This window comes from Kogia breviceps, chromosome 4 (assembly GCF_026419965.1).
Source record: "Kogia breviceps isolate mKogBre1 chromosome 4, mKogBre1 haplotype 1, whole genome shotgun sequence".
Taxonomy (NCBI): domain Eukaryota; kingdom Metazoa; phylum Chordata; class Mammalia; order Artiodactyla; family Physeteridae; genus Kogia; species Kogia breviceps.
Window position 1 is genome coordinate 54,137,556 of NC_081313.1, and position 16,107 is coordinate 54,153,662.

The 16,107-nt window shown below is 44.8% G+C and overlaps 1 protein-coding gene across 5 annotated transcripts in view; it reads left to right on the top strand.

The window, feature by feature from the left end:
- Positions 1 to 16,107, top strand: part of PIK3R1 (phosphoinositide-3-kinase regulatory subunit 1) — a 562,712-nt gene that overhangs the window by 460,146 nt on the left and 86,459 nt on the right. For 2 of the 5 annotated variants that reach the window (XM_067031068.1, XM_067031066.1), the window contains exon 1: positions 14,843 to 15,046. The gene's annotated coding sequence lies outside the window, so the exon portion shown is untranslated. Of the gene's footprint in view, positions 1 to 13,210; positions 13,340 to 14,818; positions 15,047 to 15,140; positions 15,995 to 16,107 lie in introns of those variants that run through there. The other 3 variants (XM_067031067.1, XM_059060630.2, XM_067031069.1) reach the window with 3 other exon arrangements.

A 16,107-nucleotide genomic window follows, 5' to 3' on the forward strand; every position in this document is an offset into this window, starting at 1 on the left:
GTACTTCTGGAACCTAGCTCAGGCACTGTGTTGTAGTGAAAGCTCCAAAGTACTTGTTAAACTAAACAGAAGGCTGACAAGCTAAAGAGCCCCCAATCCAAACCAAGGACCTCATGGCTGCCAAATTTTTACCTTTGGTAAGCTGCAAGGCTTATCATGCTGATAAAACCACTCTATATAGAGATAACAGAAAAGCTGGGGGCGGGGGGGTTGAAGGTAAAGGAGTCTCAGAGATCCCATGTCCCATCCTCCTCCCTCCCAGGCTTCCTCACCCCACCCCAGTTTTTTCCAGATGAAGCCCAAAGAAGTTAAGTGACATAACTGAGAGAGGTTGAGTCTCTAGCCATAAGTTTTAGTCATTGCTTCTTTTCCATTATAATACTTTTTGTCAGTCACTGTTTGGGGTTATGACTTTATCAAACTGCAGGGTCCCTGAGATTTAGATCTTTTTTACATATGAAGGTGAATGAGACTGAGACTCTGCCCACCTGTTGACCTCAGCCTGGGTCCCTTTCCTCCTGGACCTTTCTATCCCTTCCATCGGGTAGGTAAAGAAAAGTCCCAGAAAGATTTCACCAGGAGGCCCCGGCACTCCAAGTGACTCTCTTCAGACGTAGGTCAGAAAACCTAACTTCCTGACACTTTCCTCCTGTCTTGCAATAAAATCTTGTAGTTTCTATATCTGGGGAAGTGCTGAGTCTACAATGCTTCCTACAATTTACAAAAAGCTGTGAGGTAACTGAGATGTCCCTGAGACTGCCTAAAACCTGTCACAGGGACTGACTGTATTTCTAGGTAGTGGACCACACAGCGTACTGTGATAGTGTGAGACACTGTCCTAGCTGTTTGGGGTCTTTGGAGGTAGAAAGTCAAGCCACTTATTTTGCATCACAAAGATGCAGTTTTGTCAGGAAGAACACTATTTTTACAATGACCACCTAGTTAATTCCCACAAGTAAGGAAATCACATCTTCTCCTTTGAAGCGTCTACAGCTCCCCTTAGAAGGGGAAGGCTCCTGCCTTAGCCTCTGTCAGGGCCATGTTCGAGACTTGTTCAATTTAATAAATTCCATAGTTATAGGGAAAAGCAAACAATAGAACTGGTGTCTCAGACTTGTTCTTAAACTAATTTCATGGGTCAGTCAATATTCCTTTAATTCATTACATTGATCTTTGTGAAAGAGACTGGCTCATAGCAAGCACTCAGTACATGTTAACTCCCCCTTTCCACCCCATCAGGACCGTACAGTGACTGACTCATGTTCACAGTGTTAGCGTTTCTCTAAAATCTTCTGAATCTTTGTTAGCAATGAAATGTCAATAATATTTGGCCTTCTGACCTTACTAAGGCAGAAAAATCTTCTGAACTCCTTGTATTAGGGTTCCCCAGAGAACCAATAGAAAAAAAAAAATATATATATATATATATATATATGTGTGTGTGTGTGTGTGTGTGTGTGTGTGTGTGTACATAGGGAAAGAATTGGTGATTATGGAGGCTGACAAGTCCCAAGATCTGCAGTCAACAAGCTGGAGACCCAGGAAAGCCGATGGTTTAGTTCCAATATGAATCTAAAAGCCTAAGAGTAGGAGAACCAATAGCGTAGTTCCAGTCTAAAGGCCAGCAGGCTTTCGACTCAGGAAGAGCTAATTTTTTAGTTTGAGTCCCAAGGGAGGAGAAAAAGGCCAAGCTCAAGGAGGAAATAACCTCTCACCTGTGGGAGGGTCAGCCTTTTTATTCCATTCAGGTCCTCAAATGATTGTATGAGGTTCACCCACATTAGGGAGGGCAATCTGCTTTACTCAGTCTACCTACACACATGTTAATCTCATCCAGAAACACCCTCACTGACACATCCAAAATAATGTTTGACCAAATGCCTGGGTACCCCATGGCCTAGTCCAGTTGACACATGAAATGAACCATCACATTCCTCTTCCAAGGAGTGCTAGCCAAACTGAACTTAGAGATGAAATTTGTATGGTTGTAGCACAAATGGCTTTCCAGTTAAAATGGCTGTGTTGCCAAGGATGTGGAATGTATCCAATTCTCTGTGCCGTCAGGTGTTACTGTGTGCTCAGAACATTTCATTCCAGGGCATGTGAATAAATGGGATGCCCCCCATCCCTGTCCCTGCGAACATATTTACAGGGATAATGCAAGGCCAGGCGGAGGAGGATGTCCTATGTATAGAGTTGCCTCTATCACTATCCCAGGAAGGGATGCCGCTGCAAGCTCTCCATCTTTCCTTCAGAAGGAGAGAGACTTGCCTTTAGAGGTGTTACAGGACATGGAGATTATAGCACACTTCACAGACATTCGTGGATAGAAATGATATTTTAGTGCACATAGCTGGAAGGCAAATCATCTACACAATTATGATTGATCTAAGATTCAGACGTTGTAAATGTGCTTCACTTTGGTCTTATTCAGAAACCAGAAGACTTTTCTCATTGGATAGCAGAAAGTTTGCACTGTAGCGGCTGGGGGTGTGGGTTGCAGTGGTTCAGAGCATGCAACTACTGGGGCACCTACTACAGATCCACCAACACAGAAGCAAAAATGGGGAACCTTGCAGAGTTTTAGAGTAGGAATAAAATTATAGAAACAATAGCTGAAGAAGGCTTGTGTTAGCTAGAATTTGTGCTTGTGTTAGCTAGAATCTGTTGTCTTTGTAATGAATCTCTAAAGAGATTATATCTATATAATGTTATATACCCGTTGTGAGGGATACACTCTCATCCTCCCCATGGTACAGTCTGAAAACAGAAACATAGAGAACATAAGTAACTTGTCCTCAGGTCACATAGCAAGTAAGTAGCAGAGCTCCCTGTAGGAGTTTGAAAAGAAAGAGTCTGGCTCCAAGTCTAATCACCAACTAGATGTCCTGTGGTTGGACGGGTCCTCTCCTTGTAACTCAAACCCACATTCTGCCCTAGTGACCCCCACATGGTTGCTGCCTTGTCCTGCCAAGCCCCACAGGGATTATTGGGCACACGTTTTCCTTTTTTGCTTTCAGGCCATACCACTTAAGCCACACGAAGAAGTTTATGGGGATGAAATGGAAGACCAGACCCGGTGGGGTCAGAGACCTTTCCTCCAGACCCTTCACCTGTCCTGAGTCTTACAGCCCACTCCCTCCATCTGCCATCAACCACATGCCCCTTAAAGTTTTGTACTGCCCATTCCACTCAAGACTTGGGTTTCCCTCTGAAGTTTTTGTTAGTTTTGTAACAAAAATCTTGGTGCTGAATTTTAACTTCTGTAGCAGTAGGGCTGCCCTCAGGAAATATCACCCTCTCCTCCCTTGGTCCTCCTAACAAAGAAGGAAGGAGTTCTCTTCCAGAGGTAGACTGGGGACTGGAGATGCAGTGGTGAGCAAAGCAAACATGGCCCCTGTTCACAGAGTTTATAGTCTAATGGGGAACACAAACATGATTCAAAGAATTACACAAATGTAAAGCCTACTGTGACGAGTGCTATCAAGGAAGGATTCAGAGTTCGACTGGCCCAGAATGGGTAGTTGACCTACTTGGGGAAGTCAAGCAAGTCTTCCCTAAGAAGGTGATACAAAGTGCAGATCTGGAGAAAAAGGAGTGTGTGTCACAGGTAGAAGCTGCTCAGAGGCCCTAGACCCAGGCAGGAAGGAGTGTGGGAATTTTGAGGAACCAAGAAAAGACCAGCATGGCTGGAGAACAGAGGATGGGGATGTGGCATATGATGAGGGCAGAGAAGGAAGCAGAGACAAGACCATGGCCAGCCCATGTGAAGGATTTTGGCTTATATACCTTGACCAGTTCTTGCAGCTCTGGCTTTTCATTAGACTCACCTGGGGAGCATTTTAGAAATGCTAAGATGATCCCACTCCAGAACAATTAAATCCAGATTTCTGGAAGTCAGATCCAGGCATAAGTTTGTTTATTTGTTTGTGTGTTTGTTTGTTGTAAAGCTTCCAGGTGATTTTACTGTGAAGCCAGGAATGAGAATCATTGCCCTACAACAATGAGGAAACCATGAAATGTTTAAAAGAGAATATGTGTATTGTGTGTGTCTGGGGGGAGATGGATGTCATCATAAAATTTACATTTCAAAAAGTATCCTTTGTCTAGAACTGTGGAGTTAGGGATGCTAGGAGTTAAGAGGTTTCAGAAAGGAGACCAATTAAGTGACAACTAAATGATGTAACTTTGGATTAGGGTAGCAGCAATGGAAATGAAATGGATAAAGATGAGAGATTTCTACTTGGTTAAACCACTGGGACTGGTGGAATGGTGAAATGATGGACTTGGTGCAAGAGAAAAGAGAGAGGATGATTACCTGGGTTTGGCTTCCACAACAGACTGGATAATTGGCTATTTGTTGAGACAAGGTTAGAGTGAGGGTGGGGCTTCAGTTTTAACCTGTGGAATATGCTTTCCTTCATTGCATGCTTTACTTCTCTTTTCTCCAAGTCATCAATATGTCACTCACTAGTCCTTACTATTATTCATTAAAACAAACAACAGAAACAACAACAACAAAAAACTTGAGTGCTAACTAAGTTCAAGTCATTGGCCTGATTAATCTGCTTTCAAGTGTAACTCAGAGAAGCTTACTAATGAGTAAATAAGCTTTCCTAGTAAATACACATATTTTCCTAGCAAAATTCTATTTCATCTTAGAAATTTTAATGCTGTGTATTTCTTAAGACATTTAGTGCCTGCCAAGTGACAGAAGCCCCACTCCAATAAGCTTAAGCAGAAAGAACATTTTATTATAAGGTTATAAAGGTATCTCATGGATACAAAGATGAATCTGCAGGAAAAGCTGAAATCAGGAACTCAGTACTTCATGGTAGGTCTCTTCAATTCCTCTCTCTGCACATCTGCTTTGTTCTTCTTTCTCTCTCATGACTTTTCTTGTCAATGTAAAAGGAAACATGGCAACTGACAGCTTCTGAAGTTTAAGTGTTAGAGCTCAGACTAACTCTTTCAACACAAAAATCCAAAATCCTGAGGAAGGAACTCATTGGCTCAGCTGAGCCACATGTCCTCCTTTGGCCCAATCAGCCATGGCCAGAAAGTAAGACTTGAGGAAAAAGGGATGGTCATCCCACATTGATTCATATACCCCACTGAACTGTGGCTGAAATGGATGCTCCTGTGATAACCCTTGGGAATTGCATTGGGACCGGGTTGCAAATCCTGGAGAAGCAGGGGCTAGGCAAATAGTGCAAGTTTACCAATACATCCCAATGAGTAAATTAACGTGTGTGAGCCATCAGCTCTAACTGAAAACAGTCCCAAGAAGGTTGATAATTTTACAACATATTTCCTCTCTCTGGCCTGGTGTTAACTATGGCATCTGAATTTTCCAAAATTTCTAGAATTTCATATTAGATAGTGATGTATGCCAATAAATTTGCATTTGTATATGATTTGGACTATGAAGTTTTGAACAGATTCAACAAAGCAACACACTAGTTTTGAAATTATGCTGGTTTTAAATGCCATTTGCATTTCTGTAGATAGAAAATTATATAACGATTTCTAGCTGTTTTGATTCTCATTAGTATTTGATTAACACTGACTCCCCAAAGCCCTAAAAGAAGGAGCAGGGGTTGTGATTTCAATTGCTTTTGGGAAAATATGTACTTTGTTCCCTTGGAAATGAAGGAGAACATCTTAACTGACAAGTCATGAAGAAGCTGGTTTTGACAGTATTCTTTTGAAGCTCTAAGATAAAATGAGGGCTTTGCAAATGACTGGTGATGAAAATGAACAGAAATAAAGATCTCAGCTGAGCTTTCTTATGGATGGGCCTTGAAAAATACTAGGAAGTAATCAGGTCAATATTTCCATTCTGACTTCTCAGGGTGGGGCCCTCTTTGCAGACTCTATACCTCATGTATTCATGACCTTTGGAATTTCCCTCAAGCCATTTACAATCCAGTTAGGACTAAATGAATACATGGTTAATAATGTTTATAAAATCACCTATTTTTGAGTGTCCAGTAGACAGTCTACACTAGTTTAGAGAGAAGTCAAGGGCTGGGAATCCAGGCAGGCTTGAGTGGCCCTGCCCTGGCTGGCCCTCAACAAAAGTGTGAAGTAGCTGCCTCTGTACACCTTTATCAGCACAGACTGGGTTTTCTCCCTGTTGGCCTCTCTGTACTTACCTTTAACTTCCTTCTCCATCTGCTGGATGGTCCCTCTGATTTGTTCTAGTCTTGCTCTCAACTCATCTTCAACTAATTCCTGCTAAGGTGCTAACTGAAAATTGAGGGGCTGTCTCAAACACAGCAGGACAGTGGGTTGGGGATTTGTATTCTGGACCTGCATCTGCTGTCATCAGTGTCATCTAGGGGTCCTTTTTCTCATGTCCCCAGACCTCAGTTTCCTCTCCTTTAGACAAATGGGAAAGAATTAGATAGATGCTAAACTATCTCCCAGATATTAAATTGTTAGTGTATATAACAACAGCCTTCAGATGTGTTTGTACTTCTAAAAGGTGTGAGAGGGACTGTCTCTCTCCTTCCCCAGTATGATTCAGAGCAAGGGTCAGCAAACTCTTTCTGTAAAGAGCCAGTAAATATTTTAGGCTCTGTGGGCCATGCGGTCCCTGTTCCAACTACTAACTCTGCCAAGCGAGTGTGAAAGCCACACAGATAATGGGAGTTATTTATGAAAATAGGTAATGGGCCAGAGTTGGCCTCTAAGGTAGAGTTTGTAAACCCCTGGTTTAGAAGGTGCTGTCTGGCACCAAGTTGCTTCAGTTCAAAGCTCAGCTCTACCAGCTACCCAGCCTTTTGGTGCCAGTTTCCTTATCTGTAAAGTGGGAGGAATGGCACTCTGGAGACTAAATGAATTCATATATGTGCAGCACTCGAACCAGTGCTTGATTAGGTAATGAGTGTGGTTAACTATTATTCTTCTCCCTCTTTTTCAACTTCATTTTGTGTTTCTGCACACTGTTTTTCTGTTCATGAGTATGGCACAACCACTTTTTCTGCAGGAAGATGGTACTAAGGCAAGAGGCACTCGCCTGCCAGGTGAGGACCTGTCCCTGTAGAGAAACTTCTGTCTTCTGAACTTTCTACTGGTGAATAGTCATCAATCTCTCCAAAGCTTCTTTTACTAGAGCAAAAGCATAGGAACTTGGCCTGCCTCAAACTAATGGCTCTTGTGCTCCCTTGTTGGATACTACTTTGACTCTAAGACAAATGGTCTTGTAGCCTTCTGCAGGGTAGTCTGTTGGTAAGCCAAGAAGTTTCTGAACCCCCTTCCAAGAAAGGATGAATAAGGAAAAGCTTGGCAAAGCCACCTCTGTCAAAGTACTGAGCCTCATGATGGGTAGAATACTAGGTTTTTAGTATCTCACAGGGATTGGTGAGGGAACATTTCCCACATGAGGGGAATATCAGGGCATACTTTTAAAGCGGTCCAACATGGCTTGCAGAGAGGAGGTGGTATTGGTGGGCGGGGGCGTGTGCTGACATTCATGGCCGGGTAAACGGTTTGGGAACCAGGTACATATTCTTTTTTCCCCTCCAATTCAGTGACTGAGAAAATAGCAGCAATTGCCATCTCTTTGCCATGGAACTGGGTGTTAGAGTCTTCTATAGCATTTCAGGTTTAAAGAAGTTTTGTCCTTAGAGTGCATCATCAGTCTACATGGTTCCTCCTGTTTTTCATGTGGCACAGTGCCTAAATTACTTACAAGATTATTAATCTTTTACAAGGCCATTGTTGACAGACCCGTAATCATGTATACGAGTCATACATCTTGTCTTCCATAAGTCAGCGGTGCCTGTTATATTTGGCAAGTGCTTACCAGGCACTAGCTAAACCAGAATCGTACTGTGATTTCACGGGCTAGACCAGTGAGGCCTATGACCAGATTTAGGAGACGTAGGTTCTTTTCATGATTCTGTCACTAACTGGCTGTGTGACTTGGAGCATCACCTAACTCTGTATCATAGAGACAGTTATCTAACTTCTCCGAGACTCAGTTTCCTTCTCTGAAAAAGAGAGAGTTAAACTAGATGAGGCAGGCACTTGCCACCTCTGTGACTTAGGGTTACCCAAGGAGGGAGAGGAGGTGGTCTTAGAGGTCTGAAGTTCTCTGTTGATCAGCCTAGATCCTTTTGGGCCCTTTCAAAGTTTCTCCTGTATTTGTAGTGATGATAGCTTAGCTGATAATTGCAATAGTTAGACCGAAAGTTGCCTAGAAGTGGCCGATCACAGATTCAGGGAAAGGAGCACATGAACCAGAAGGGAGGTATCGCTGAAACATGAGGCAGCACATGCTGCAGTCCTAGAGTCAGAAAGCCCCGGCAGAGATTTTATTCCACTGCTCTCAGTCTATGAAACCCGGGTCAAATCACATAGCCTTCCCGGGTCTGTTTCTTCATCTGTAAAATGGAAATCAGGATGCAGGCGCTGCCTACGACCCAGGGATTATGCATCAAATAAAAGAATTCATGTCCAAGCATTAAAATCTGATACAAAAGCCATCATAAGCACGGCTCCCTTCTTACAACAGAAAACCTAAGATGTATTTTTCAAACATATTCATGGTTAAAGAAACTCATGCCCTACAAAACATCCTAAGTGAGGAGCACTCATTCCTTCACAATGCATTTTGTTCATAACTGAGGAAAGGAAATCCTTGTTAACATTGTGATACAGTCACCCAACAAAAGATTCTAAGAATCTTAGAAAATTGGTACTGTCAGAAGATAACCTTACCTGATCTAAAGCATTTTCTTTGCATACACAGCTTGGCAAGACCCAGAGAAAAGGCAGTGTGGTAGGGGCTAGTCTGGAGAGGTTGATGGTAATGGTTTCCTTTATTCTGTGAGGCTGTCTGAATACTCAGGGCTCAGTTCTGTCAGAAGCACTGACAGTTCTGGATCCCCTCCAGTGGAGGGAACAAAGGCTGGGGTTTCTTTTGAAAAATTCTTTCTGAGCAGTGAGATTGTCCAACACCGTTTCCTTGATAAAGGGCTCATTATCTATCGGTGTGACTTTGCCCTTAATTTTTGTGTTGGCAGCGCCAACATGAGCATATTTAAGCCAATCCTTTTACCCAGACAGCTGTAACAGCACCCTAACAATTTGCGCCAGTGCTCAAACTTGGGTGTAGAATATAATCAACTATGGGCAACATTTCCAATTAGTTGAATCACCAAGAAATATAATTTATCAGCTTGCTTTTCATCATATTTACACTTTTTGTCATTTTTTTAAAGAATGACAAGCCCATTTTAAATTTTTTAAAAAAATAGTAGAACGTTTCAGAATTGCTTCCTTAGCTTAACTGATACATGCTTATGGATCTAAGTGGGTTGATTTTGTTGGAGAAAGGTGGCTCCAGAACTTTGGGAAAAGGTGACCCTCTGAAAGAGAAATCCATATTAACAATGAACCTATGATAAACCAGTCTGAGAGGGAGAATCTGTCAATGGTGATGGAGAAAATCTTGCATCACCCAAGTCTAAATGAGGTGATTAAATTTTAGCCTCTAAAACTGGAAGGACTGGAATATGATGTTAGCTCAGGAAGCTGAGAGCTAACTAAGCATACTATACGCTTTGTAAAAGATTTTTAATCAAAATGAGGAAGCTTCACGGAGCCTACACAAAGGGGAGTCAGAGAGTAAGAGTGAAATAGAACCAGGGACAACGTTTGTGATGTGGGACTTGTAAACACTCTCCTCACTAGGGAGGGGCACATTCCACCGGGTGCCTGGGACACTTCAGTAAGGTTTTCCAAAGCCAGGATGAAACATGCCTCAAGCCTCCCCACCACCATGTACTCTGGATGTTTCTGAGGTTAGAACTCCATGTGTCAGAACTCCATTCCTTTTTAAGGCCAAATAATATTCCATTGCATGTCGGTACCACATTTTGTTCATCCATTCATCTGTTCATGAATACTTGTGTAGTTTCCACCTTTTGGCTATTGTGAACAATGCTGTTATGAACATTGCATACAAGCATCTATTTGAATCCCTTCTTATTGTGGTTTTAATTTGCATTTCACTAATAACCCTAATCTGTTTATATTCTTGGGTAAAGTGTTCAAATCTTTTGTCTATTTTTAAAAACTGTTTTGTTTGCTTTTTAAGAAAATATTGTGTTGTGAGGGTTCCTGATGTATTCTAAATACAAGTCTTTTGTTGGATATACATTTTGCAAATATTCTCTCTAAGATGTGGCTTTTTATTTTCATAACAGTGGCTTTTGAGGAGCAAACGTTTCTGATTTTGATGAAATTCAATTTACTGGTTTTCTTCCTTTTATAGCTCATGCTTTTTGTGTCCTAGTATTTAAGAAATCTTTTCTAAACCTATATTCTCTTTTAGAAGTTTTATAGTTTCAGCTTTTAAATGTAGATCTATGATCCATTTCCAGTCAAAATTTTTATATGGTAGGATACCAGCATCAAGGTTCATTTTTCCTTGCACATAGCTTTCCAGTTGCTCCCAGCCTGGTGATGTTTTAGCAGCACTTGTAGACTGGCAGCATTTGTGACCCTGTTGCTCTGTCCTCAAGTCTGGCTTAGGCCCTCAGAGATTCTATCTGAACAACACTTGCATTCTATTGCTTTAACAGTTGCACATATAAGAATTTCATGTTGAGTTTCTTTTAACCCTCCAGACCATTCTCCTTCACTGAGTGCCCACTATGTACCAGGAAGTCTATTATTTGCCGGAGTTAATACCAAAATAAAGGTGGCCCTGGCATTCAAGAAAATAACTACACAAAATTTTGTTTGTGTGTCTCATATTTTATCAACTGAGATTACTGTGTTGTAATTTTTTTTTAATCCAGCTTCTAATTACAGGGGATTTTGAGAGCAGATACAGAGTAGAATTAACTGAAACTATCACTAAGGTGGTTCATTTACTTCCATTGCTTGCTGGTTGATTTATTTAGTGTTATTCCCAAAGTATGAGGACTGAAGAGCTGAAAGAGACAAGAATGCCCAGACCACAGATTATGACCAGAGAACTCTGAGTACAGGTGATTATGATCTGACATGTTCTCTGGGGGTACAGTCAGGCAGTTGCCTCTCCTTCTAATACCTCAACATGGTTAATAGCATGTACAAGCTCAGAAATAACAGAATGAGAATTCTAAAACTATTGGCCTTCTGAATTCTCCCTCTGCTAGGAAGCACTATTCCAGCCAATAATTTTTTTCATGCTTCTCTTAATATGTGTTTAACCTGGTTAGCTCACAAAGAGGGGAAATTTTTAAGCTAAGTCATACAAAGATTGATTTTTCTCCCATTTCAGTTATCAGGGCAGGAGAAAGGGAAAATAAAAATACTGGACAAAATTCCAGAGTATTTTGCCTCAGGGTTGCCAGCACTGGTATCTCACCCATTACCAATTCTCAGCCATTGAAGGCCTGCAATGTTTTGTGTTGTAGAGAACAGAAGACTCAAAATACGTGCGTGATCCTTGAGATCAACAGTTTGACCTTCCAACAAGCCCGTTCTCTTCTTGGGTGTGCTTCCTTTTTTTTTTTTTTTTTGGCCCACTTAATTTTATGATGTACAGCATCCTAAAACTATAAACTGCTGGTGGTCATAACACTTATGTGGCCTAACCCAGGTTTCAAAAAATGTTGAACGAATTGCCATCATTTAATAATTGGGAAATTGCCCATTAAAAATCTGGATTTCCAGCTTCTCTCTGAGAATTAGAAGGCCTGGCAAATCTGGGCTCACATTCCTGCGTGGCCACAGTCAGCTAAACTCTAGTACCAGCTGCTCCCTTTAAGACCAGCCATTTGGGCTCCAGTCTCTCCCCAGCTGGCTTTCCTGATGGCACCTTTCCTACCTGGATTCTTCAAGATGGTGGTGGCTCTTGAACCTGGCTTCAAACTGTCAGGAATCACGTGAGGAACTTTAAAAGCTACTGATGCCTGTGTTGCAACCCCCAAAGATTTTGATATAATCCATCTGTTGTGTAATCCAGGCACTGGGATTTTTATAAGCTCCCCAGGCAATTCCAAAATTGAGGACCCCTGTCTAAGAGCATCTCAAAGTTTAACTTGCATATGAATCACCTGGGGACCTTATTAAACTGCACATTGTGATTCAGCATGCATGTCTGGGATTCTGCACATCTAGCAAGCTCCTAGATGGTGTCAGTGCTGCTGGTCTATGAGAAGTAAGGCTCGAAGGCATTTGTCTTTGTTTTATTTTGATTTTGAACCCTAAACTACAGACTTCGGTTTCGAGTCTAATGGAAGCTTATTCTAGCACTCACATTATTGAAGTAGCTGGAGTGATGGTGGCAAATGAGAATGTACTACTGGTCCTCTTTGGGAAGGTACATCTCAGCTTGCTGTGGCCACTGAAAACCTTTTGGTGTTGGGGGTCCTTGACTCCCATAGGTCTGCCTTCCAAACCACCTTTGCTGTCACCAATTATACATGACAAACCTCTCTCCCTTTGGCAAACTGTACTTCCTTTGACATTTTGAGCTCTTTGATGGTGGCACCGCTGTCATCCACCAGTTCCGCTGTTACTGATTGCACTGTAGTTTGTGCGTTTATTTTAGCATTTTATTGCAGTGGTTCCAGTTTGTGTTCCCAAATGCCTTAGGCCTGGAACAATGGTTCTCAAACCCTAGCATGCCACTTGGAAGGTGTATTAAAACAGATCCATAGGCTCCATCCCCAGTATGTCTGATTCACTGAGGAGAGAATTTGCATTTCCAACAAATTCCCAAGAGGTAGTGCCATGGCTGGTCCAAAGACCTAGAGGTACCCTTGGTCTCACCACATGGCTTCTCATAACAGTTACGTTTTTGGAGTCCAGATAAGATTTGATTAAAGGAAAAGGTTATTCTTAAAAATTTTGAATACTGCTGTTTTGGTGACTTTTGCTTGAATTATTTCATAGAAATTAATAGAAAATAAAAATTTGAATATTAGTGATATGGCGGGGAGGTATCAATTTAATAAAGATGAAACAAAGACTAAACTTATTCAATTATGGAAAGAGAACCATATTGTCCTATCATGGAACACTCTGGACTTAACACTATGTGTTCAAATATGACAGAAAAACATTAAAGAAAAAACAACATATACTGGAAATAAGTTGTTGAAGTCTATCTAGAAAAGGAAGCTTAATTAAGAATTTCATGCTATTTTTAGGCTTGGGGGGAATAGAACCCCATTATAGCAGTGTATAAATGTCTTTCCAGGAATTCATCGTGTATAAAAGGAGACAGCTGTTGAGGTTTCTTCAGACGCAAGCCTAAAGGAAATACAGCAAACGTCACAGCAGTTACATCTCAGCTTATTGGACTGGATCAAAGTAACTCTATCACACGGTGAGACCCCTCGTTTCATTTATAAAGCTCAGGCAAACAGTATATATGAGGTCCTTCATTTCACAGGTTGGGTGGGAATCATGTAGCTTAGTAAACTTCATATTTACTTTTAGATGAAGTGGATTCTTAAACCAGAAAAGTATCTGTCTGCTTTTGTATCTCCACTTCAAGAAATATGCTGTAATAACAAAAATGCCAGGGCCTGAAGACCCTAAAGTAGAACTAACTTGTCCGTTAGAATGTGAGTCACCTTTAAGAATGATTGTATTTCCTTAGGACAGTCAATAAATTTCAGGATATTCTTTACTTCCAACGCCCAGAGGAATAAACCACCAAATTCAAAGTTTGACAAAAGTCTAAGTGCTTGGTTTTTTTTTTTTTTTAAAGTAATATTCTTGCAAGGAAATTGGGAAAAGGGCTCTAGGGCAAGTAGGCTGGGCGGGTGCAGGTCTCAAAACCGCAGAAAGAGGAATTTGGGAAGAGCTTTTTAAAAAGCGGACTCAACATGTTTTCACGGGCGAAAGAGGAACAGAGGGTGCTGGCATCCCATCCTGCTGTCAGAGGAAGGTTTGAATCAACGTCAGATTTTTCTTGAGCAACTAAAATAATGACGACTCGCTGAAGAGTATGCATTTGAAAATTAACAAATTTAAGAAACCGTACAATTCACATGAGCTTCCTCCACCGACCCCATGAGCAACCAAGGGGCCACGGTCTGCCTGAGCGACCTACATTTGCTCTGTCATCTCAGGACTGCGAGGGATCAGCCAGCGTGCGCCCTCCTCATAAAGCTCTGCCCTGCTGGCGGGCCGCGCCGGCTCCCGGTGGCGGCAGTGCCAGCCAGGCTCCTGGAGTTCTAGGCAGGCTGCGGGCGCTCGTCCCTCCGCTTCACTCTTTCACCCCTCCTTCACCCCCAGGCGCTACGCGGGGTGGCGAGGATTTTCCGCCCACTCCCGCGGCCGCGCTGGTGAGGCCATGAATTGCAGGGCCTCCCGGCTTTGGCGAGCCTGGAATCCGAGTCCTCCCCGTCCCAGCCACTCCGCTAGGGCGCTGGGGGCTCGAAAGAGGCTGGGGTTTGTTTCAAGACACTGCGATTAGAGACACAGCTTCTAAGTCTGAATTTGTCCTCGATCTTCCCCAGACCCGCCGCCTCTAGTCTCAAAGACGCCCGGCAGCCGGCTCGGCCACAGGCGCGCAGCAGCGTGGCCGGCCCGGAGGGCGCAAAGCCAGAGCGCTCGGCCCGGCAGCCCAGGGCATCCCCGCGGCTGGGGGCGGAAGGCGAGCCCGGCAGCAGGAAAGGTTCACAGGGCCGGAGCTCCACCCCGCTGGCCGCCGGGCTTGGGGGCCCGCAAAGTGAACGGCAGCGCAGCGGCGAAGGGCGCGGGGCCAGCAGAGAGGGGCGGAGACGCGGGCGCTGGTTGGCGCGGGTTCGGGGGGCGGGGCCCGCGGGGCGGGGCCGGAGGCGGGCCCGGCCGCTGGGCTCTGGAGCTGCCGGCGCACGGAAAGGAGTCGTGAGCAGCTGGAGCGGAGTTGGAGGAAGCGGCGGCCGCGGCCGGGGCGGCGGGGAACGGGTCGGGAGACGGCGAGCTTGGGTCGGGAACGGCCGGCGGGTCGGAGCCTGGTCAGGGGCGCATCGGAGCCGTGCGCGCAAGAGGCTGCCGCTGCAGCCTGGGCTCCGCAGAGGAAGGAAGCCGGCCGGCGGGGGAGGTAGGCGGCAGCAGCGGGTTCGGGTGTGTGCTCGGGAGGGGGGAGGCGGTGCGTGCGCGCGCGGCTACCGTCGCTCTCTTCCTGTCACCAGCAGCCGCTTCTCCTTCTGCAGAACCGGGCCGGGGGGAAGCGAGCCGGCCGCAGTCCTCCCTGCCGCCGGCATCTCCCACCCGCCGGGCAGCCGCGGGCCCTCCTCGCGGCCAGCGTCCTGCGTGCTCCCGGCCACCTCGGGCTCCCGTTTCCCTAGTCCTCTTCCGAGCGTGTTGTGCGCGCCGCTGGGCGCATTCGTCCCTGGAGTTGCAGGCGAACTCGGGCTTCCGCCACCCTTCCGTCACCTCACGCTTCTCTGGGTCCCCACTGTCGCCTTGCTGCAGTTTTCCGGCGCCTTTCAGCAGAGGAGAGCGCCCTGACTGCTGCCTTTGCGTTAGCGGGAAGGAGCTATGCCTTCCCCCGCGCCCTCCGGCTACACCCGGGTCGCTGCCCGGGCCCTTCCCCGGGGCGATCGGGGCTGCGAGGGTCCCCGGAGCTAGCCCCCAGCCCTCGCCCTCCGAAGTTCGCCTCCCTCCTCTTCCGGGGTGGGGGAAGTGCGCCTCGGGGCGGCCGGTCGCTGGGACCCTAACTCGGCGTGTGGTGCCGACCGGGCCTGGGCAGGTTGTTGGAGGCAGACTTAATGGGGTCTTGGAACAGCCCGGAAATCCAGGTTTTTTGTAACGCGGGGCGAGGCTGGAGGGACTGGCCCAGCAATATGGAGCCGGCTAGAGAGAGCGAGAGAGCGTGCAAACCCGAGCTGAAAGATCGTGGGGAATTGTCGGGAATCCACAGCTCTCACACTCACTTCCCAAGGGCAGAAACTGCCCCGCAGATCACAAGACAAAGAGAACAGGAAAGCTCAGGCCAAGCGCTCCAGTGCAGAAATGTACTTTGGTAACCAGAATTCGATCATGAAATGTAAGGGTGTGAGCGGAATGGCTGTTACATGTTGAATGCAGAATGCGTGTAGACTGGATTTGGGGAAATTCTTCTACTTCTCTGGGTGCAGTTAAGATCAGAAAGGTCTCACT